Below are 23537 nucleotides of genomic sequence, written 5' to 3'. Positions count from 1 at the left end.
AAATCAGAAGCTGAGTATAACAAGAGTACCTTCCTCTATACCTCTACTCACTTCTATTCTAATTCACTAAGTACTAAAACCGAGTACTCAGCTTCTCCTTTCTACTTCTAGAAATGATAAAGATTTTGTCCTAAACAACAATTGCTAGAACACCTTAGATGATTGAAAAACAATCACTCTAGACTTTTACACAAATGAATAGACTTTGTAGTGTAAGAATTTGCTTTGCTTTTGATGGAGAACTTTTGTATACGTTTGGTCAGCGTAACGGCTTTTGCTCAAAGTTCTCTATTGAATGTGGATTCTGAATGCTCTATTTATAGAGAGCTGTGAGAGCTTCTGGTTATTTCGAATTTCGAAATAACCGTTGGAGGGAAACGGCTACAGGTCGTTTTCACTCAGTCTGCCAGCAGTTCTCTTAGCCAGTCAGATTCCAGCGTCTTCTGTTCTTCGGTCAGTGTGACAGTATGTTCCTCCATTTTGGGTAACGTCAACCAGACAGCTTGCTGTGTCTTCTGATCTTTACTTAAAGAGGAAATACTTTGTCTGGAAGCTGTCTTATGGTCAGCGGCTGTCTTGTACGTTTTGTCGAGACAGCTCAGCAGCTTCATACCGAAGTTGTCTACGTGGATCTTCTCGATCCTTCTTTACTCAGCATGCGTTTCATTACTTCAACGGCGACGTTTTGGGAATACGCGGGCTGAGTGATCTTGGTCTTGTTTGACTTGGGCCTTGACTTCCGTATAGGGCTTGAGCCTTATGATCTTTATGTCTTATGATAAATTATAAACTCAACATTGAACAAACACATTAGTGACAATAAATCAAAGCATTTAAACTTAGTGTGTTGTAGAATATTTATTTTCACTTAATTAATTTTGTCAAATCAAAATCTTGTGGAAAGGTGTTTCAACAAACTCCCCCATTTTGATGTTGGCAAAACTAATCAGCAAGGAACTCAGTATGAGCTCCCCCATGATAGTTGACCTTTTTAATTAAGTGAACTCCCCCGTAAGGGCAGAACTACTGACTTAGTTTTATTCTAAACATTCTAAGGTTTAACTGAATAAGTCTAAGATCAGTTTTCAGGTATAGGTCAGCTTATGGGTCATATTCTATTTTACTCAGTATTCAGCGGAAGTAATGTATAGTGACAGAGCGCTGAGTAATTTATTTGTTCAATGGTTTATATTTGACAAGTTCACACATTTATATGCAGCATGCATTCATATAATACTTAGCATTTAAAGGATGAATAATCAAAAGTTAAATCTGAATGCAAGTACTGTAGAAATAACAGAAGTTAGGCATATTGTTTAAGACAAGAAAAACAAACAGGACAAACAAGACAGGGCAAAAAAAAAAACAATTCTTCTTCCTAACTTCTAACTCTCTAGATTCTAGCTTAGAGTTCCTTCTCCTTAGTTGCCACTTTTCTCCCCCGTTTTGCCAGCATCAGCAGTAGGCAAATTGACGGTAGGGGCAGGAGACTTGGCCTGATCTTGCAGCAGACGAATTTGACCTTCCAAGGAATTCATGTGGTTGACCATAGTCAACATGAGTTCGGTCATTCTGGTCATTTGAGCCTGTGTTGGTTGCTGCGTCTGAACCGAAGAGAAGTGGTTGATCAAGTCATGGATTTCACGCAGAATTTGGTGAGTTACAGGTGGATGAGAGGACTGGTCATGGTTTGGTGGAGGATGAGCTTGTTCTTGAAGCAGATTGTTAGCTGAGGCAATGACACGCCGTCCTGATTCAGTAGCACCTAGGTGTGCAAATTTGGCAGGAGTGGGCTCGCACTGAGTCCCTTGAGTAGCAACAGGACTACGGGGTGTGTTGACTTCAGGTGCTGAGTTGCTGTGAGGTGGGAGTTGAGCTTCTTTTGGACTAGCAGGGGTTTTGGCTTGTTTCTCACTTTGAGGAACAGAGGCTTGTTTTTATGGAGACCCATCTTGGGTAATGTGGGGCTCAAGAACAGGTTCTTCTTCTGTTCTCAGTTTCTTCTCAGCTGACTCAGCTAGGTCCTGATCAGCTTTCCTCTTGTTTCTTTCCATTAGCCTTACCTTTCTCGGGACAGTACGAATATCCTTCGAGCATGCTCCCTTTTTCTTCTTCTTCTCAGCTTCAGCAATCTCAGATGGCACAGTAGAAGTATACTCAGTTTGAGGTTCATTGGTCGGTTCTGTACCCTCATCAGGTTGAGCAGCTTCAGCCATAACATCATCTATTATATTCTTCAGATTTGTCAGATTTTCCATTTCTCCAATGGGTTGCTCAAACTCAGCCATAAGATCCTCCTCCTCAGTGGTTTCATTTTCGTCATATCCTTTCAGGGGTTGGCTATGTGATAGTCCATTCAACAGACGTGCAGTGATAACAGTTCCTGTTGAACTTATTTCACCAACAGTCTCTATGTTCTTGTCCTGTATTATCCTTGTGATGAGAGAACCTAAACGGAGCTTCCTTCCACTTCTTTGAAAAGCACCGACCAGAAATACAGGCATATTGAAAGGAGTGCTGGTCAGCATATGCCAGATGAAACATTGTTCAAAATTAAAGGCGGATGAGGGAGAGCTGAGTTTAGGGAAGATGAAGTTGGTCAGCAAGAAATGGACCATCTTCTGATTTTTGCCCATGCAGGTGTTGGGTACTTCTCCTTTGTAGTCTTTGGGTTTACAGAACCCCTTCATCTTTTCTGCGATGGCTTTTGGTATCGGCTCCTTTGTTGTCCTGAACTGGATCCCTGTATTTGGTATTTCTAGCAGTGTTGCTAGATATTCAGGGGTTATCACTATCTTTTGACCTTTAATTGTGGTTTCTAGGTAGTCAGAGTCATCTGCATCAACGTGCAGGTTGGAGTAGAACTCTCTTACCATCGTAGGATAGGTTTGTCCGGAAAGAGAGAAGAGACCCTTCCAGTTGTTCTTTTTGATCCATTCACAGAATGGTGTCTCTGAAGAGATGAAATTGGAGTGGAAGTATCGACTCCTTAGTACCTCTTGATTCTTGGTGCAAGAGGGTACCTTGATCATATTTCTCATGATGCTGGTTGAAGGACCAGCCTGGTCAGAGGATTTGAGAGTTGGAGAGAAAGTGCTTTCGTTGAAAGACATTTTTGGAGTTCTAAAGCTCTTAGGTGTTAAAGGAAAAATTCTGAAGCTTTCTTAAAGTTCAGTGCGCATGTAAAGAGGGTAGTGGGTTAGTATCCACTATTTATGGATTTTTAGTTTAGGGTGCCGTTTGAATTTAAGCCGGTTTTGCCCTTGGGTTGTCCAATCGGCAGAAACCCTGACACTTATGACGCTTTTAAGACGTATTCGGCGCATGCGCAGTACAGGTGTCATTTCGCGTGTGGTGGCATTAAATGCTAATAAGTGCTTTTACTCAGCGTTTGTTGATATAAACGTTTCATATTCTGAGTAGTCAGTTTTGGTTCAATGGATAGTTTTAAGTTCAAGTTCTAAACTAATTTACTCAGTGTGCAAGATTACTCAGTATTGTATATTCAGTCAGTTTCAATGACATACTCAGCAAACAATAAATCATTCAGCATGTAATTCACTCAGCATTCAATATTCATTTAGCGCAGAAGTTTACTGAAGAGGATTAAACATACCGATTGCTTCTCTCAGTATGCTAAATTGCTCTCATGCTAGAGGCTTTGTAAAGATATCAGCAAGCTGCTCATCTGTTGGCACATGAGTCAGCTTAATTTCTTTCTTGAGTACATGATCTCTGATGAAGTGATGTCTTATGCTGACATGCTTCATCCTGCTGTGCTGGATTGGGTTCTTTGAGAGGTCAATTGCACTTTTGTTGTCGCATTTGACTTCAATTGTCTTTGTTTGAACACCATAATCTTCAAGCTGTTGCTTAATCCAAAGGACTTGAGCAACATAGCTTCCAGCAGCAATGTACTCAGCTTCAGTTGTGGACAGGGCTACTGACGTCTGCTTCTTGCTGAACCAGGATACAAGACAGCTTCCTAGGAAATGGCATCCTCCAGAGGTGCTTTTTCGTTCCAGCTTGTCTCGTCCATAGTCAGCGTCAGTGTATCCAATGAGTGTGAAGTCATGAGTATTTGGATACCACAAACCTGCATTTACTGAGCTTTGCAAATATCTAAGGATCCTTTTTACAGCTATGTAATGGGATTCCTTAGGGTTAGCTTGATATCTAGCACAATAACATACTGAGAACTGAATGTCCGGTCTACTTGCTGTTAAGTAAAGTAAAGAGCCAATCATACCTCGGTATAAATTGCTGTCTACTGACTTACCATTTTCATCAGCACAAAGGACAGTGTCAGTGCCCATAGGAGTGGATATTGGCTTACAATGTTCTAGTTCATATTTCTTCAATATCTCCTTGGCATATTTAGCTTGACTGATGAATATGCCATTCTTTCCTTGCTTAATTTGAAGTCCGAGGAAGAAGTTGAGTTCTCCCATCATTGACATTTCGAATTCAGTCTGCATTTGTTTGCTAAATTCCTTGCACATAGATTCATTAGTAGCACCAAATATAATGTCATCTACATATATTTGTGCCAGCAGGGTATCTTTACCCTTTCTCTTAATGAATAAGGTTGTATCAGCTTGACCCCTGACGTAATCTCTAGTCAGTAAAAAATTGGTCAGCCTCTCATACCAAGCACGTGGTGCTTGCTTGAGGCCATACAGAGCCTTTTTGAGTTTGTAAACGTGGTTTGGGAACTTAGAATCCTCAAACCCTGGAGGCTGATTGACGTAGACCTCCTCGTTTATTACTCCATTAAGAAATGCACTTTTAACATCCATTTGAAACAGTTTAAAGTTCATATATGATGCATATGCGCATAAAATCCTAATTGCTTCTAGCCTTGCCACTGGGGCAAAGGTCTCACCGTAGTCAATACCTTCTTGCTGACTGTAGCCCTGAGCTACAAGTCTTGCCTTGTTTCTGACTACGTTTCCTTGCTCATCTAGCTTGTTCCTGAAGACCCATCTCGTTCCAATGGTCTTTTGGCTCCTAGGATGTGGCACTAGCTCCCATACATTATTCCTCCTGAACTGATTGAGTTCCTCTTGCATGGCATTCATCCAGAATTCGTCATCCTCAGCTTCGGCAAAGTTCTTCGGCTCCAGTACTGAGACAAAAGCTACATTGCCGAGATACTTCCTTAGTTGATTTCTTGTCATCAGCGTATTTCCAGTTGAGTCAAGAATTGCATTTTCTGAATGCCCTCTTGGGACTCTTATCTCCTTTGGTAGATTTATGTCTTGTTCTATCTGTGTTTCAACATTCTCTGCAGAAGTAGATGGGTCAGTGAAAGTAATTTTAGGTTCACTCTTACTCTTGGTCAGCCGTTTTATGAAGGACTCAGTAGCTGGTTCTTGATCAGCAGGTGCTGAGTTTGGTTCATCTTCTATCGGCGGCTGGTATCTTCCTGCAGGGTCAGTTTCATCGAACTCTACATGTATTGACTCTTCTAAAACTTGAGTTCGCTTATTAAAAACTCTGTATGCTTTGCTGTTTGTTGAGTAGCCCAGAAAGATAGCTTCATCAGCTTTTGAATCAAACTTTGCTAAGCTATCTTTGGTATTTAAAATAAAACATCTACAGCCAAAGGCACGAAAGTATCCAATATTGGGCTTTCGTCCTTTCCAAAGTTCATAGGGGGTTTTCTTGAGTATAGGTCTAACTAGAGCCCTATTAAGAATGTAGCATGCTGTGTTAACAGCCTCACCCCAAAAATACTTTGGAAGCCTATGCTCATCCAGCATTGTCCTGGCTATTTCAACCAGAGTTCTGTTCTTCCTTTCTACAACCCCATTTTGCTGAGGTGTTCTAGGAGCAGAAAAATTGTGGTCAATGCCGCTGGCTTCACAGAATTCAACAAACTTTTGGTTTTTGAATTCTCCACCGTTATCACTACGGATATGAGCTAATTTTAGGTCTTTTTCATTTTCAATTTTTCTAACCAAATTTGAAAATGTCTCAAAGGTCTCATCCTTGCTGGTCAGCAAGATAACCCACGTATACCGAGAGAAATCATCTACAATGACCAAGGAAAATCTTCTTCCACCCAGACTCAGCGGCTGGACTGGACCAAAGAGATCCAAGTGTAGTAATTCTAACGGACGTTTAGTTGAGACAATGTTTTTACTGTGAAAAGATTGTTTGGTTTGTTTTCCAGCTTGGCAAGCGTGGCATAATTGATCTTTTTGGAATTTAAGTTCAGGCAGTCCCTCAACCAATTGCTTTCTTGCTAATTTGGCCAGGAGGTCCATGCTTACATGACAAAGTCTCCTGTGCCATAGCCAGGAATTTTCTTCCTTTGTGACTAAGCATACAGTTTTTGAAAACTTCTTTTCTAGGTTTAGCATGAAGACATTGTCTATCCGAGGGGCAGTTAAGATTAACGCATTTGTTTTTCCCTCATATATTTTACATCCAGTATCGTCAAATATAACTTTTCTCCCATTATCACATAGCTGAGCTACGCTGAGTAAGTTATATTTGAGTCCGCTGACTAGGGAGACAGATTCAATAGTGGGATTACCTCCAACGGTGCCTGATCCTACTATCTTACCCTTTTTGTTGTCTCCAAAACTTACGCTTCCTCCTCATTTACGTTCAAACGTGATGAATTGAGTTTCATCACCCGTCATATGCCTTGAGCATGCGCTGTCAATATACCACATTTTTTACTTCTCGGCACATCTCAGGCTTACCTGCATTGTGATCAGTTTCCTTTAGGTACCCAATTCTTTTTGGGTCCTGACTTGTTAGGTTCAACAGGTAAAGCATCATATTTTATTTTGTGGCGGCATATATTAACAATATGGCCACTTTTTCCACAGAAGTCACAACTGACTTTCTGTTTAGGACTCTTTACTGACTTGTCAGCACCCCAGTGCTGAGCGTGCCAGCACACCTTAGTGGTGTGTCCTAACTTCCCACAAAAGTCACACTGGACTCTTCGCTGGGGATTTCATCTCTGCTAAGTACCTTGGTACTGAGTACCTTGATACTGAGTTCTCAGAGGAAAATTGTTTTTGTTTGGAAACTTTAGTTGGTTCTGAATGGTTGTGACATCCTTCCTCAGTTTCTTGGAAACTGACTGGACTTCAACGACAGACTCATGAATGGTTTTCATATTTTCATGCAAAACTGAGTTGTCTTGAAGAAGGTATCTGAGGTCACTTAGTTTGACCTCTTCCACCTCATCACAACGCCGGCTGAGTGTTTTAATCTTTTTGTTACACTTTTTGACAAGTGTATAAAGATCACTCAGGGCATTAGCCATTTCATTTCTGAGTTGAGAGAGTGAGATTACCTCATTTGATTGCTCTTCATTATCTGTCTCATCAGATTGGTCAGCATGCTCGGAAATGCATGGCTCAGCAAGTTCGTCAGCCATGAAACATATCTTTGCTGACTCTGTGGCCTCAGCTTCAGTTGATGAAGAATCATCGCTGTCACTCCATGTCGCCACCATTGCCTTCTTTTTGTCTTTCCTCAGAGTTGGGCAGCTTGACTTGATGTGTCCGGTTTGATGGCACTCAAAGCATGTAATGGGCTTCGAGTTGTCCTTCTTGAATTTGCTGTCACTTGAGTCAGCCTTATATTTGTCAAATTTTCTATAAGGCTTTTTGGAGTATTTGTCATTCTTTTTGAACAGCCTCTTCATTTTCCTCGTGAACATTGCCATCTCCTCATCGTCAGTTGAGCCATCATCAGTTGAGTCGGCTTTCATGACAAGTGATTTTTGCTTCTTGTCTTCGGATTTTTCCTTCACCTCGAAATTCTTCATGGATATCTCATGGGTCAGCAGTGAGCCGATGAGTTCATCATATTTATAGGTGGTTAAATCCTGAGCTTCTTCAACGGCTGTCTTCTTGGCTTGCCAGTCCTTAAGAAGACTTCTGAGTATCTTCTTGACTTGTTCTTCCTCAGTGAAGATTTTTCCAAGTCTTTTGAGCTCATTTATGATGTTGGTGAATCTTGCATTCATCTCAGAGATCCCCTCATCATTGTTCATTTCGAACAGCTCATACAATCTCATTTGCTGGTTGACCTTGGACTCCTTCACCTTGTTGGTTCCTTCGTAGGTCACCTCCAGCTTCTTCCAGATCTCCTGTGCGGATTCACAACCTAATATTTTGTTGTATTCTGCAGCATCCAGCGCACAATGAAGCATATTTATAGCCGAAGCATGGTTTTGTAGCTTCTTGAGATCATCCTCTGTCCATTCAACCTCAGCTTTAACAACTGACTGGCCAGCAACAACTTTCACAGGTACAAACGGACCTTGGACTATAGATAGCCAGACACTCATGTTTGTAGCTTGAATGAAGTTCTTCATCCTATTCTTCCAAAAGGTATAGTTTGACCCGAAGAATAGGGGAGGCCTGGTAATGGACAGCCCCTCAGGTAATATCTGAGTTGTCTGGTTTCCAGGGAGAAACCGAGTGCTGTTTTCACCCATGGTATGGATCAACTCAAGGTTATTAGACCTTTAGTAATGAGCTATTAAGCTCTGATACCACTTGTTGGTCCCTTGTAAGGTTGCAAATATAGTTCCAAGGGGGGGTTAGGAACTATTTTACCTTTTTTTAAAATAATTTGGGCAGATTTCTTTTCTTTAAGAAAAGTTTATATAACAGCGGCTCTTAACACTCAGCAAGACACTGGCTTAGTCAACTGGTAACTAGGACAGCTTCATTGCTTAGGTCAGGAAATAGCACTTAGAGTCTATTCCTGAACCAACTTGTTGGTAACGCACAACTCAGCTTGACCTCTCTTACTTGGTCAGTTTTAGTTTATTTTAAGCAAGCAATATAAATAAGGAGTTAAGGTTTAGAAATACTTCACTCAGCAGATTTATCCAGGTTCGGCTTCTTCTAAGCCTATGTCCTGTCCCTGGAACACTTCCGAGATTTCAAATCCTCTACTGAGCTCTTTAAAGGTAGAGCCTCAAACCTTTTACAAAATCAGAAGCTGAGTATAACAAGAGTACCTTCCTCTATACCTCTACTCACTTCTATTCTAATTCACTAAGTACTAAAACCGAGTACTCAGCTTCTCCTTTCTACTTCTAGAAATGATAAAGATTTTGTCCTAAACAACAATTGCTAGAACACCTTAGATGATTGAAAAACAATCACTCTAGACTTTTACACAAATGAATAGACTTTGTAGTGTAAGAATTTGCTTTGCTTTTGATGGAGAACTTTTGTATACGTTTGGTCAGCGTAACGGCTTTTGCTCAAAGTTCTCTATTGAATGTGGATTCTGAATGCTCTATTTATAGAGAGCTGTGAGAGCTTCTGGTTATTTCGAATTTCGAAATAACCGTTGGAGGGAAACGGCTACAGGTCGTTTTCACTCAGTCTGCCAGCAGTTCTTTTAGCCAGTCAGATTCCAGCGTCTTCTGTTCTTCGGTCAGTGTGACAGTATGTTCCTCCATTTTGGGTAACGTCAACCAGACAGCTTGCTGTGTCTTCTGATCTTTACTTAAAGAGGAAATACTTTGTCTGGAAGCTGTCTTATGGTCAGCGGCTGTCTTGTACGTTTTGTCGAGACAGCTCAGCAGCTTCATACCGAAGTTGTCTACGTGGATCTTCTCGATCCTTCTTTACTCAGCATGCGTTTCATTACTTCAACGGCGACATTTTGGGAATACGCGGGCTGAGTGATCTTGGTCTTGTTTGACTTGGGCCTTGACTTCCGTATAGGGCTTGAGGCTTATGATCTTTATGTCTTATGATAAATTATAAACTCAACATTGAACAAATACATTAGTGACAATAAATCAAAGCATTTAAACTTAGTGTGTTGTAGAATATTTATTTTCACTTAATTAATTTTGTCAAATCAAAATCTTGTGGAAAGGTGTTTCAACAGTTTTCGCCCTGAAAATTGGCCGAACTTGTTGCTCATACCGAGAATTATTAATTCTCGGTAGAGAATTGGTAAAAATGGCCTATTTGGGTGCCTTTTGACTTGGTTTGTGCAATTATGTTGATGATTTGGTTCCTGAACTTAATATAAAGTGTCCCTGTACTAAAAAACTTAAATAAATGACATTAATTGCAAGGAAAACCAAAGGTTTGAACTTAATAAATTGAATTAAAGTGAGATAAATTGGTTTATGAGTAATTAATGAAACTTAAATGTTCATTTATGCATATAAGTTAAGAAAACCATAATAAATGCATAATAAGTGCATGTTAATACATATTTAATACATGAATTGAAATGATAAAAAGATAATGTAATTCATTGAAAATAAATTGAGTTACAAATAGAATTAAATGTGGATATATGTGTGGAAAAATAGAAAACCATATTAGTTCATGTGAATCCTTTTTATCTTAATTTGAGTAAGAATAATTAGAATTGAATATGAAATATGCTAAGTATAGATAATGGATCAAATGGATAAAAATTAAGAATTGAACTAAATAAGATCTTTATTATTTTAACATATGTACAAATAATGAAAACAAACCAATAATTAATACAAAACAAAATATATACAAAAATAAAATGAAGAAAAGAAAAAAAAAACATAAACTATTCTACATATTCATCCCTGTCTAACGGGATATTTCTAGCCTTAATACGATCAATTTGAAACTGCACGAAAGTTTCACGTTCCGGTGCAGATAAAAATTGAGGCCCTGCTCGAAAGACACGTTTCACAAGTCCTTCGTGCTCGAGAAATTCATAGTCAATTGTCGGGAAGAATTCATCATCACTCCAGGGAACATCAATGGTACCCTTTGAACCGAGAATTATTCCACATATTATATTGCCGAACCCAATCTTCTTATCTTTGGATCGAGAAGCGGCGACAAGACCCTCCATCAGAATTTTGGAAGAATCCACTGCATTTCCCTGGAATATATCCCCAAGAACATACAAATCTGTGTCACGGACCACACTACTGAATGTGCGCCCGAATAAACTGTGACACAGGAATTTGTGCAGATACAGCATGGAGTTGGAGCGAAAAGAGTGATTATAGGCGAGTTTTGAATTGAATCGCCAGAATCCAGTGAGCATTCTCCAAATGTCCGAGGATGTCATGTCTCGTCCAGGATGACGTTTAATTGTATCCCTTGGGGGAAAACCAAACCAAGCATGCAACTCAGGATAGCCGAAAGTGAAGATTTCGCCTTCTCGACGAAAATTGAGACGTACTCGTCGTTTATTAGTGAAACGCACGGTACAGAAAAATTCGAGTATCCAGTCGCCTATTATTGGAAATCGCATTTGGGCGAATTTTGTCCACCCTAGGCGCTCCATATAGCGGCTCATGTCATCAGAAATGCCTAATTGGCTATTAAGAAATTCATCCATATACAACATTCCGGTGAAGAATTTGTAACGGTGATTCCAATAACGCCTACCTTCATCGTGACTGAAGATAGGAAAAGGCGCCCCATATCTCTTGGATAAGTCTGGGCGTTTGTTGATTGAGGCAGCATTGTGCCTAGATGGTTTGTTCTTGGTAGGCATGGTGCAAAGTTTGTGTTACTTTAGCAAAGAACGGTGTTTGCGAAGAAAATCAGAGTTCTGACAAAGATGAAAAGAATTGTAACAGAACTTGAATCCTCAAGGATTAATTTATAAGAGGTGAAGATGAAAAGAGGTGTTGTTTAAATTATGAAAAGGTATAAAATTACACCTTTCGGGAATGAAGAAACTTAATGTTTCGTTTGCCAAGAGGTTCGTCGAAAGGGTTAGGAAGTTTCAGACCTGATAGCGCAGAAATTACGCGTGTCGCGACCGAGAATGGCTAAGCCGCGGTCGCGACACGCGATTTCCTTACGGAAATCAGGCAACGATAGCTCTTCCCGATTCACGGTAGAGAATTTAAAATTCTCGGTATGAACAGAGAAATCCTAACCTATTTGGACTGTTCTAAAAAAAAAGAGGATTCTCGGCAGGGAATTCTAAATTCTCGGCAGAGAATTGCCTGAAACTTCAAATTCATCTTAATTTCCTACAAATTAAATCTAAAATCATGAAATAAAAATATTTTATGTATTGAAATCATAACATAAAGTCATCTAATCATAAAAAATGGCGTTTTTGGAAAAATAAAATTAAACTAAAATAAAAAAATGAACAAAAAAAAAACAAAAACAATAAAACAAAAGAAACTGTGTAAGATATACTGAGTAATTTATTGGTCAGATAATCTTGTTACGAACGGAATTTCTATTTGTGAAATATTTTCGTAATAGATTTTACATCGATTACCATTAACTTTGAATCGAACTCCGGTAGGACCTTCCAGTTCTAAAGAACCATAATCGAATGTTTTGACGACTAAATATGGTCCTAACCATCTGGACTTAAGTTTTCCTGGAAATAAACGAAGTCGTGAATTAAATAACAGCACTTTATCCCCAACATTAAAGTGTTTGACTTTAATTTTGGCATCTTGCCATTTTTTCACTTTTTCTTTATAAATCTTTGCATTTTCGTAAGATAGATGACGTAACTCATCTAACTCATTCAAATTGAGCAAACGTTTCTTACCTGCTTGTCGTAAATCAAAGTTTAGTTCTCTAATAGCCCAATAGGCTTTATGTTCTAATTCGACAGGCAAATGACATGCCTTCCCATACACTAAACGGTACGGAGTCATTCCTATTGGTGTTTTAAATGCAGTACGGTATGCCCATAATGCATTATTGAGTTTAGAAGACCAATCTTTTCTAGAAGATGAAACTGTTTTCTCGAGAATCCATTTGAGTTCTCTATTTGATATCTCCGCCTGACCATTTGACTGAGGATGGTACGGCGTTGATACGCGGTGGCGTACTCCATATTTTTTCATAAGCGTTTCAAAACTCTTGTTTATAAAATGAGTACCGCCATCACTAACGATAACTCTTGGACAACCAAATCTACAGAATATATCGTCAAGAAAATTAACGACAACTTTAGAATCGTTCGTCGGGGTTGCAATTGCTTCAACCCACTTTGAAACATAATCAACAGCAACTAATATGTAAGTTTTACCATTGGAAGGGGGAAAAGGTCCCATGAAATCTATTCCCCACATATCGAAGACGTCAACTTCTAATATGGTTGTGAGGGGCATCTCATCTTTCCTTCCTAGATTTCCTGTTCTTTGGCACTTATCACAACGAGTAATAAATGAACGGACGTCCTTAAACATCGTAGGCCAAAAGAAACCGCTTTCAAATATTCTAGCTGCTGTCTTGTTAACTCCATTATGTCCTCCATAAGAGCTAGAATGGCATTCCGACATTATGGATTCGTATTCATTTTCACCAACGCATCTCCTAATTATCCCGTCACCACAAGTCTTGAACAAAAAGGGATCTTCCCAAAAATATTGTTTAATATCGAAGAAAAATTTCTTCTTTTGTTGGAAATCTAATCCTTCCGGAACAATATTGGCTGCAAGATAATTAGCAATATCTGCATACCATGGTGACATGGCACTTTTTATTTGATAGAGGTGTTCATCAGGGAAATCATCTCGTATACCGGTAGTTTCACCTATAGGACCGTTTTCATCTTCAAGTCTTGATAGATGATCTGCGACAAGGTTTTCAACTCCCTTTTTGTCTTTTATTTCTATATCAAATTCTTGCAACAATAAAACCCATCTAATTAGACGCGGTTTTGCATCCTTTTTAGCAAATAGATATCTTAATGCAGCATGATTAGTATAAATAATAACTTTTGAACCTAATAAATATGACCTAAACTTGTCACATGCAAAAACTACGGCTAACATTTCTTTTTCTGGTGTGGTGTAGTTTAATTGTGCACCAGACAGTGTGTGACTTGCATAATAAATGACATGAAGTTTCTTATCTTTCCTTTGACCTAAAACACATCCGACAGCTAAATCACTTGCATCACACATAATTTCAAATGGTAAATCCCAATCGGGTTTAGCAATAACAGGTGCACTGACTAAAGCTGTTTTCAATGTTTCGAAAGCTTTAACGCATTCTTCATTAAAATCAAAGGTTGAATCTTTCATGAGTAAATTAGTAAGTGGTTTGGAAATTACAGAAATTTTTTTAATAAATCTTCTGTAAAAACCAGCATGTCCTAAGAATGATCTTACTCCCTTAATAGTAGTTGGAGGGGGTAATTTCTCTATTACTGAGGTTTTTGCTCTATCTACTTCTAATCCTTTTTCAGATATTTTGTGACCTAAAACAATTCCTTCGTCAACCATGAAATGACATTTTTCCCAGTTTAATACCAAATTTGTTTCTTCACACCTAGACAAAACTTTATCCAAATTTTCTAGGCACGAATCAAAAGAATCTCCATAAACTGAAAAATCGTCCATAAAAACTTCCATGATATCTTCAATGAAATCATTAAAAATCGCAGTCATACAACGTTGAAATGTTGCAGGTGCGTTACATAGACCAAAGGGCATTCTTCTATATGCAAATATTCCGTAAGGACATGTGAAGGTTGTTTTATCTTGGTCATCCGGGTAAATGTATATTTGAAAGAATCCGGAGTAACCATCAAGAAAATAGTAGAAAGCATGACCAGCTATCCTTTCGATCATTTGATCAATGAAAGGAAGAGGAAAATGATCTTTCCTAGTTGCTTTATTTAGATTTCTATAATCTATACAAACCCTCCAACCAGTGGTGGTTCGCGTAGGTATTAATTCACCTTCTTCATTCCTTACAACTGTTATGCCTCCCTTCTTAGGTACACAATGGATTGGATTAACCCATTCACTATCCGAGATAGGGTAGATGATTCCATTGTCCAGAAGTTTAGTAATCTCATTTTTTACTACTTCTTTCATGTTCGAATTTAGGCGTCTTTGCCTATCCGCTTTAGGTGGCTTATCTTCTTCTAAGTGAATTCTATGCATTACAATACTTGGATTAATACCTTTTAAGTCAGAAATTTGCCAACCCATACTTCATATCCTATTTCTAACAACTTCTTTCAATTTCTCTTCTTGGACTTGTGTTAATTTGTTAGAGATAATTATAGGTAGAGAATCGCCTTCGCCTAAGAAAGCGTACCTCAAATGACTTGGTAATTCTTTAAGTTCTAATTTAGGTGGAACTATAATTGAAGGCGGAACTAGTCCATCTTCTCGAATCAAAGGTTCTGGGTCCTTATCTTCTAGTTCCTCACTTATTATAGGTTCTATTATTTCTTCTTTTTGAACAATGTCATTTACACATTCTTCAATTAAATCAAGTTTCATACAAGCGAAATCCTCCATAGGATATTTTATCGCTTGATTCATATCAAACTCAATCTTATCATCGCCTATTCTTAAAACTACTTTCCCTTCCGAAACATCAACTAGAGCACGTCCCGTGTTCATGAACGGTCTACCAAAGATTAGTGGACAGTTTACATCATAAGCAAAATCTAAAATAACGAAATCGGTAGGAAAAATAAATTTGTCAACTTTAACTAAAACATCCTCAATTATACCGTATGGTCTTTTAGTGGTTTGATCCGTTAATTGCAAAACCATATTGGTACGTTTGATGTCTTCTTCTAAGCCTAACTTATTAAAAATAGATAATGGCATCAAGTTAATACTTGCTCCTAAATCACAGAGACAACTGGGAAATTCTATATCTCCCAATTTACACGAAATGGTAAAACATCCGGGATCTTTGAGTTTGGTGGGCAAATTGCTTGACACAATCGAACTGCAATCTTCAGTTAGTGAAATGGATGAAATTCCTTCCCAACTGATTTTCTTTGAAATTAAATCATTGAGGAATTTACCATAATTGGGAATTTGCGTAATTGCATCCATAAATGTCAAATTAATATGCAAATTTTTAAGTTTGTCTAAAAATGTTAAAAGTTGTTTGTCATAGTCCTTATTGCGGACTTTGTGTGGAAAAGGTGGTTTGGGTACAAAAGTTTTTGTACTAGAGTCAATCGGTGCATCTTTTTATTTTAATGTATCTTCTTTGGACTTTGATAAATCAGTTCCAGATAAAGTCGAATTTCCGGGCATTTCCGGGCCTAAGTAGTTTTTCCCTGAACGAAGAGTGATAGCCTTAACATGCTCTTTCGGATTTTCTTCCGTATGGCTTGGAAGACTTCCCTCTTTGCGGGATGGAATTGATTTAGCGAGTTGTCCAATTTGAATCTCCAAATTATGGATGCTAGATGATTGGTTTTTAATAAGCTGATCGAATTTATTCTCGATCCGTTTAAAACCATCGTCGTGATTACTTATTTTTCCGCTCATAGCATCAATGAATTTGTCGATTTTAGAAGATAAAGTGCTAATCGAATCTCTTGATTGATTTTGATAATTAATAGTACGATTTTGATTAGCATTAACATTATTGTTGTCTCTCCAGTTAAAGTAAGGATGATTTCTCCATCCAGGATTATATGTATTGGAATAAGGGTTATTATTTTGGTTTTGCCCTTCGACAAAATTTACCTGTTCAATTTCACTCATACCTTCGTAATCCACATCTGTTTGGATTGGTTGACCATTAGGATCACACGGTGCCATAAACCTATCAATTTTGTGCGATAAGGCAGAAAATTGGGCTTGCAACATCGCTACTGGATCACGATTCACTATACCTTTAACTGATGATGTAGTTGAGGATGATGGTTTCGCTACTGGTATGTGTCCACGTTCCGCGGGCCACATACTGCTGTTGATTGCCATTTCCTCCAAAAGTTCTCTTGCTTGGGCAGATGTTTTCTTCATGAATAACCCTCCAGACATAGCGTCCAATGAACCTCTAGTTGTAGGATTTAGTCCATTATAAAATGTTTGCATTAAAAGTTCAGCGGGCAATTGGTGGTGTGGGCATAAACGTTGAAGTTCTTTAAAACGTTCCCAAGCCTCATAAAGAGTTTCACTATCATTTTGAGAAAAAGATGTTAACTCTTTAATGACTCTTGCGGTTTTTGCTAAAGGGAAAAATTTTGATAAAAATGCTTAGGCTAATTGCTCCCAAGTCTCAATTGATGCGGCTGGCATAGAAGTTAACCATTCTTTGGCTCGATCCTTCAAGGTAAAAGGAAAAAGGCGAAGTTTGATTGCTTCTGCAGTTACATCAGTAATTTTAAAAGTGTCACAAATTTCTAAGAAATTTGTCAAATGGGTATTAGGATTTTCGTTAGGTAATCCGTAAAACGTTACATTATTTTGCAACATATTAAGCAACGCAGGCTTAATTTCAAAATGATGTGCATTAATTTGGGGTCTAACTATACTGTTTGTTACACCGGCCACTCCTGGCCTAGCGTAATCCATAAGTGTAGCCATAACTTCTGGCTTGGTAATTTTAGTTTTTATTGGGGTTTGGTTTTTCTTTTTCTTTTCTTTCTTGTTCTTTTTAAGAGTTCTTTCAATTTCTGGGTCAATAGGATCTGGTGACGTGCCCGAACTTCAAGAACTGCGCATGAACTTGAAATTTCGCACGAACAGAAACTACCTACAAAACAGAATTTTGAAAAATAAATATGTTAGTAATTAAAAATAAATAAAATGTAAAAGTTTGAATAAGTATGAATAAACCTAGATTCGTAATAAAACACGAAAAATTTAAAATTTTGTCAAAAATTTTGGCGTTCCCCGGCAACGGCGCCAAAAACTTGTTGAGCGATTTCCGCAAGTGCACGGTATACGCTTGTAGTAATAAAAGATATCGATCCCTCAGGGAACGTTTTTCAACAAAAACTTATTTATAATCAGTTAAATTTACTTTAAGGTTTATAATATAGAAAATCGTTTAATCGGTTTTGGTTTTGAAATTGCTAGAATAAGAATTAGATTAGAGTATGAAGATGTTAGAAGATATCTGATTTAAGAATGAATTTGCAAAACAGGAACGTTTTAGTACTATAGAAAAGTAAACAAGTATATTTGTTTGCATTAAGCAAAGAAAACAACTTTAAACTTTGTACGAATTATAAAGATGAAATAAATGACGGAACCTCTAATTAATTGGCTTTGAACGCGACAAAACCCTTTCGAGATAAATTGCCCTTAATCAAATTAAAACTCTTTTGAGATAATAATTTGCCTAAGTGTTCAACAAAGTTTCCTTGTAAAGATTTTGTATTAAATACGTTTTAATGAAAACACCAGCAGTCACTTTAGTGGATTGGTTACCATAAGCGCTGCATAAAAATCTATCGAATAGAACGGACTTTATTAGATGAAATATAAATTGATACAAGTTTACAGAGAACATGGAGCATTGAATTCTTCGACGGCGTGCAAGTGAACGGGTTGTCAATCCTTTCCTTGGGTTTCGTTAGAGTTTGTCAGGCTCAGGGGCGAATCCTCTACTCAATCTTCTCGTTGAATCTTCGTAATAGAGACTGGGTCGGTCCACTACCAAAATGAAAACTAAACTGGAACAATGTCTAAATGCTACTGAATTTGTTATTATTTAGTAAACAATGTGTGTACATCATATTGCTTTTGAACAGAATCGAAATCTAACTTCTGAACCACTAGATTCGAAATTTTTGCATAAATTCTACACTAATCTCTTTCTTCTACACATATAACATTATATTTCAACTCTCCATCAACTCTTTATTTATAGATGTTGAAGAGTCTTGATTGAAGTGTCGTGTCCGTTGTGAAGGATCGTGTCCGCTGTGAAAGGACGTCTTTATCCACCCGAACGATCGCGTTTCGTCGAAAACGAAAGTGTGTAACTAGGCTTCTAAAATCTCCTGCTCGTACCGAGAATGGGGGAGCATCAACTTGTACCTCGGACGAAGGGAAGGAGGGGCTAAGGGACGCGTGTCGCGACCGTGAATAGTGGGGGCCGCGGTCGCGGCACGGAGCATTTTTCACTTCTTTGGCTCTCGTTCGTGTCCTCGACTTGGCGTTATTAATTTTCGTCGTCTTTGACTCCTTTTGTAGGGCTTTTCTTCTATTTTTGAGCTCTTTTTACTCCTATTTGGATTTTACCAAATATTTATGTACCTTGCATGAAAGAAACATATTCGAGAGTAAAAGTATTTTAAATAGTTATAAATATCATAAATTCGTAGCAAGATTGATGTAATTATTGATGATATTTTAGGTATATTTTGGGCTTAACACCTATACACCTCAACAGAACAGTGTTGCCAAGAGAAAAAAACATGACAATAATGAATGTCGTTCGATCCATGCTAATTGAAAGAAAAGTTACCAAAACTTTCTGGTCTAAAGCAGCTAGATGGTGTGTGCACATTCAGAATCGATCTCCAACTACAGTTGTTAAAAATAAAACTCCAGAAGAGGCATGGAGTAATGAGAAACCTGTGGTAGAATACTTTCAAATCTTCTGATGTATGGCACATGTTCATATATCTAATAAAAAAAGGAGAAAATTGGATGATAAAAGCAAAATATGTGTTTTTCTAAGCGTCAACGATCAATCAAAGGCGTGGAGGCTTTATGATCTAATCTAAAAAAAATTATTGTCAGCAAGGATGTTGTCTTTGAAGAAGAAAAAAGCTGGGATTGGGGAAGATTTGATGAAGAAATAAGGTGAGATATACTAGAGTGGGGAGATGGGGATGGAGGCGACGTTTTAGATGATCAGAATGAAGAAGAATATGATGGAATAAACTCAAATAATTCCAGCAGCAGTTCTAGGAGTCCTAAAAATTCCAGCAGCAGTTCATGCAACTTAAGCAGTTGCTCCAGCAAATCGAGTACTATGGCAGGTTCACCTCTAAATGATCCAAATTATGATGATAACGAACCAGTTGAAAGGATGGGTGTACGAGGAAGAAGAACACCCAAATGGATGGAAGAGTATGTGACCGGAGAAGGCTTTTCTGATGAAGAAAATGCTTTGATGATGGTGACTGAGAATGATTCAACTTTGTTTGAGCAAGCAGTAAAAGCAAAAAATGGAAGGAAGCCATGTCATCCGAAATTGAAGCTATTGAGCGAAACCAAACTCGGGAACTTACTGTGGCTCCTAAAGGAATCAAGCCTATTGGAGTCAAGTGGGTTTTCAAGACAAAACTTAATGAAGATGGTGATGTTAAAAAATTCAAAGTGAGGCTGGTGACGAAAGGGTATGCACAACGTCATAGAGTAGATTATACCGAAGTATTTACTCTAGTGGTAAGATTCGATACGATTCGTATAATTCTTGTTATAGCTTCTCGGTTCAGTTGGGAAGTATTTCAACTCGATGTAAAAAGTGTGTTTCTTCATGGGGATCTTAAGGAGGAAGTGTTTGTACAACAACCTGAGGGGTTTATAAAGAAAGGAAAAGAAGAGAATGTTTATAGGCTGAAAAGGCATTGTATGGCCTTAAATAGGCACCCCAAGCTTGGTATAGTAGAATTGAAGCCTATTTCATACGAGAAGAGTTTGAAAGATGTCCCAACAAACATACTTTGTTCACAAAATCCAAAGGAGGTAAAATCTTAATCGTCAGTCTTTATGTTGATGACTTAATATTTACTGGCAATGATAAAAAAAAATATACATGATGATTTCAAAAATTAAATGATGTTGGAGTTTGATATGTCTGATTTGGGAAAGGTGAAGCATTTTTTTGGAGTAAAAGTGAAACAGTGTTCAAGGCGAATCTTTATTTGTCAGAGAAGATATGCAAGAGAAGTCTTAGCAATATTTGACATGGAGGACAATAATGCTGTGAAGACCCAATGGTGCTGGGAACTAAATTGCGTAAAGATGAAGGTGGTGCTAGAGTTCATGAAACTCTATTCAAACAAATGGTTGGAAGTCTTATGTATTAGACTGTGTCTAGACCAAACTTAATGTTTGGAGTTAGTTTAATTGGCAGATTTATGAAAAATCTCACTATGTCACACTAGTTGGCAGCAAATAGAATTTTGAGGTACTTAAAAGGAACAATAATCTAGGAATTCTTTACAAGAAAGGAGAAAGTAACATGAAGCTCATGGCCTTCACTGATAGTGATTATGTCGGTGACTTAGATGATCGAAGAAGTACTTCCAGATATGTTTTCAAGTTGGGATCTAGAGCAATCTCTTGGGCCTCAAAGAAACAACATGTAGTCGCTCTTTCAATGACGAAAGTAGAATACATAGCAACAATGTTATATGTGTGTCAATGTATTTGGCTCATAAGAGTTTTACAAAAGCTTGGAGTTAAAGAAAAGATAGAAACTGTAATTTTATGTGATAACAGTTCTACTATAGAGTTGTCCAAAAATCCTGTCTTCCATGGAAAAAGTAAACATATTGATGTGAAATTCCATTTTCTTAGAGACTTAGCGAATGATGGAGTTGTTAAGCTGGGCCACTGTGCTTCAGGGAACCAAGTTGTAGATATCATGACGAAGCCTTTGAAGTTGGAGCAGATTGAAAAACTTCGTAGCATGCTTGGAGTTATGAATGTTACTAAGATAAGCTAAGTGCATACGTATTAGCTTAACGGAGAGATTGTAAGTTATTTGATTATTTTGAATAAATCTTTTAGCCGTTAAGAAAGTCTTGCTTTTTAGGAAGACCTAATGTTCAGGAATAACAAAGTTTGTTTTCTTTCTGTGTTTATCTCCATGATCTTAGCCCGTTAAGCATGGTTTCTGTTTTGTTGTCTGGCTATTTATAACCAATTTATTGAATAACATTATCCCTTTTAGTTGTTTCATTTTACATTTTTCATTTTTTAATAATTTTTTAAAAATAAAAATAAAAACCAGGTTCATTCTAGTATCCGGTTGGATCACTGGTTCCGAACCGATTCCAATTCAAATCGGATGATTGAAGATTTATAAAACCATAAAGACCCGAACTAAAGACATGGTTTGTTTTCGGTGCCATCCGTCCGTTCCGGTTGTGACAACATTGTTAAAAAGACAATAGGAAGGATAAAAAAGGGGTGAATGCATGAGAAAAAAAGTTAAAAACGTCAAAATTGTAGTAATTTAAGTTGAAGTTTCAAACATGAATTATTAATGTTATAATTGGAATTGTGAAAAGGAGGTGGGGTGTTGTCGGCTAGCCTATGATAATGATAGGCATAGCCCTCAAGATGGGAAAATTTGAGCTTTTGTATTTCTTAGCTGTAAAATGAATGTGTATATGACAGATTTATTTGATAGATGATGTGAACTTACTTTTTTTTTTTTTTTAATTTATTTTATATCATTTCTTTATTTTCTTCTATGACTGTCTTTTCTCCCAATAATACTATTCTATTTTGATTTATTAGGCTTCTCCATCTCATGTATTCTTGCTCTTACATGGCCCCCAATTTCCCAAAATCATGCACCAAACTAAGTCTTACAAAATTGTACGTTTTCCATAAGGCTTAATATATCAGTTGGATTCGCTTTCTGAACTTTCAAAATGTCTCGATAACCCTCTCAATTTGGATAAAATATTCAGTTAACCCCATGAACTTGCATAAAATATAATCAATTAATTACTCGGTTGCAAAAAAATAAGTTAAATGCGAAAAAATTATTACACGTGTCTTAAAAAAAGTAAAACGATCAATTTAGCAGGGGCAAAGGTTGAATTCGGTCATCACAACCACGACGCCTAAGGGCAGTGGAAATCTTATCTCTCACTCCAGGTGTTGAGTGAATATCCTAATCTAGTGGAGGAGGGAGAAAGATTGGCCCTTTCGCTACTATCTGAAAGTGAATGGTCATTTGCCGGAGCCAAGCGTGTTATTCTTCAAGGACTCTTAGGCGAAAGGCAGTTAAGGTGGAAGGTTATTCAGGAACTTTAGGGTTGATTTTTCGAGGTTCAACCACTTTCTCAACATCGTCAACATCAATTGTGGTCGGTTGTTTGTTAATGTGAACCTTCTTTGTTCCATTTTTAGATGACGAAGGAGCCATTTGAGTACAAGAAATGAAGGAACTTAAATGAAAAAGGAGAAAGCACATAACTTATAGTTTTTCACAATGGTAGAAATCACAAAAGCAAGAAGCGGAGAAGATGAGGATTTGGCCTTTTCTTTAATTTATGGAAGGCTGATGAAAGAGGAAGCGTCTGGAAAACTTTATTATTCTTAGGTTAGTAATAATTGTTAATCCAAAGAAACTGACTAATTAATGATTTCAGGATGATGTCATGGGTGTCAGACATGTCTACTCAGCATTCTGATTGATGAAACCCAAAAGGATTTCATTATGAGACTAGGGGGGTAATCTGATACCATATCATTTGAATGAGCTTTAAATCAATGGGTTTCAGCTGTATTCTGAAGCCAGCATTTGAGCCCAATCTCATTAAGATCCATGAACATACTTCTCTTCGGCCGAAACTAACCTTCAATTACTTGGCATCAGGAGGAATCTCTTCCAGAGCTGTCTAGGATGACATGTGGACTAATGATCACACTGGATTCTAAAGGCACACTCTCCAAGTTCACATCTATTGCTGAACGAAAATATAGGGTCCGAAAACCAATTAAACATCGCCACATGTCTATGTACATATTATTTTGCCTATAAATATCTTGATAATCAGCAGTTACAGGTACATAACTTCATAACTCATTTTATTACTTCCTTGCTCTAAGTTGGTCTAATATT

At 37.7% G+C, this 23537-nt stretch overlaps 1 non-coding gene across 1 annotated transcript; it reads left to right on the top strand.

Moving 5' to 3' along the window:
- Positions 1-16820: 16820 nt before the first annotated feature.
- On the top strand, positions 16821-16927 carry LOC136210051 (small nucleolar RNA R71). Its single transcript, XR_010677762.1, has one exon. It is a non-coding gene; the product is annotated as a small nucleolar RNA R71 (small nucleolar RNA).
- The last annotated feature ends 6610 nt before the right edge of the window (positions 16928-23537 follow it).

This window comes from Euphorbia lathyris, chromosome 10 (assembly GCF_963576675.1).
Source record: "Euphorbia lathyris chromosome 10, ddEupLath1.1, whole genome shotgun sequence".
Taxonomy (NCBI): Eukaryota; Viridiplantae; Streptophyta; class Magnoliopsida; order Malpighiales; family Euphorbiaceae; genus Euphorbia; species Euphorbia lathyris.
This window is presented reverse-complemented; position numbering and strand designations above follow the sequence as displayed.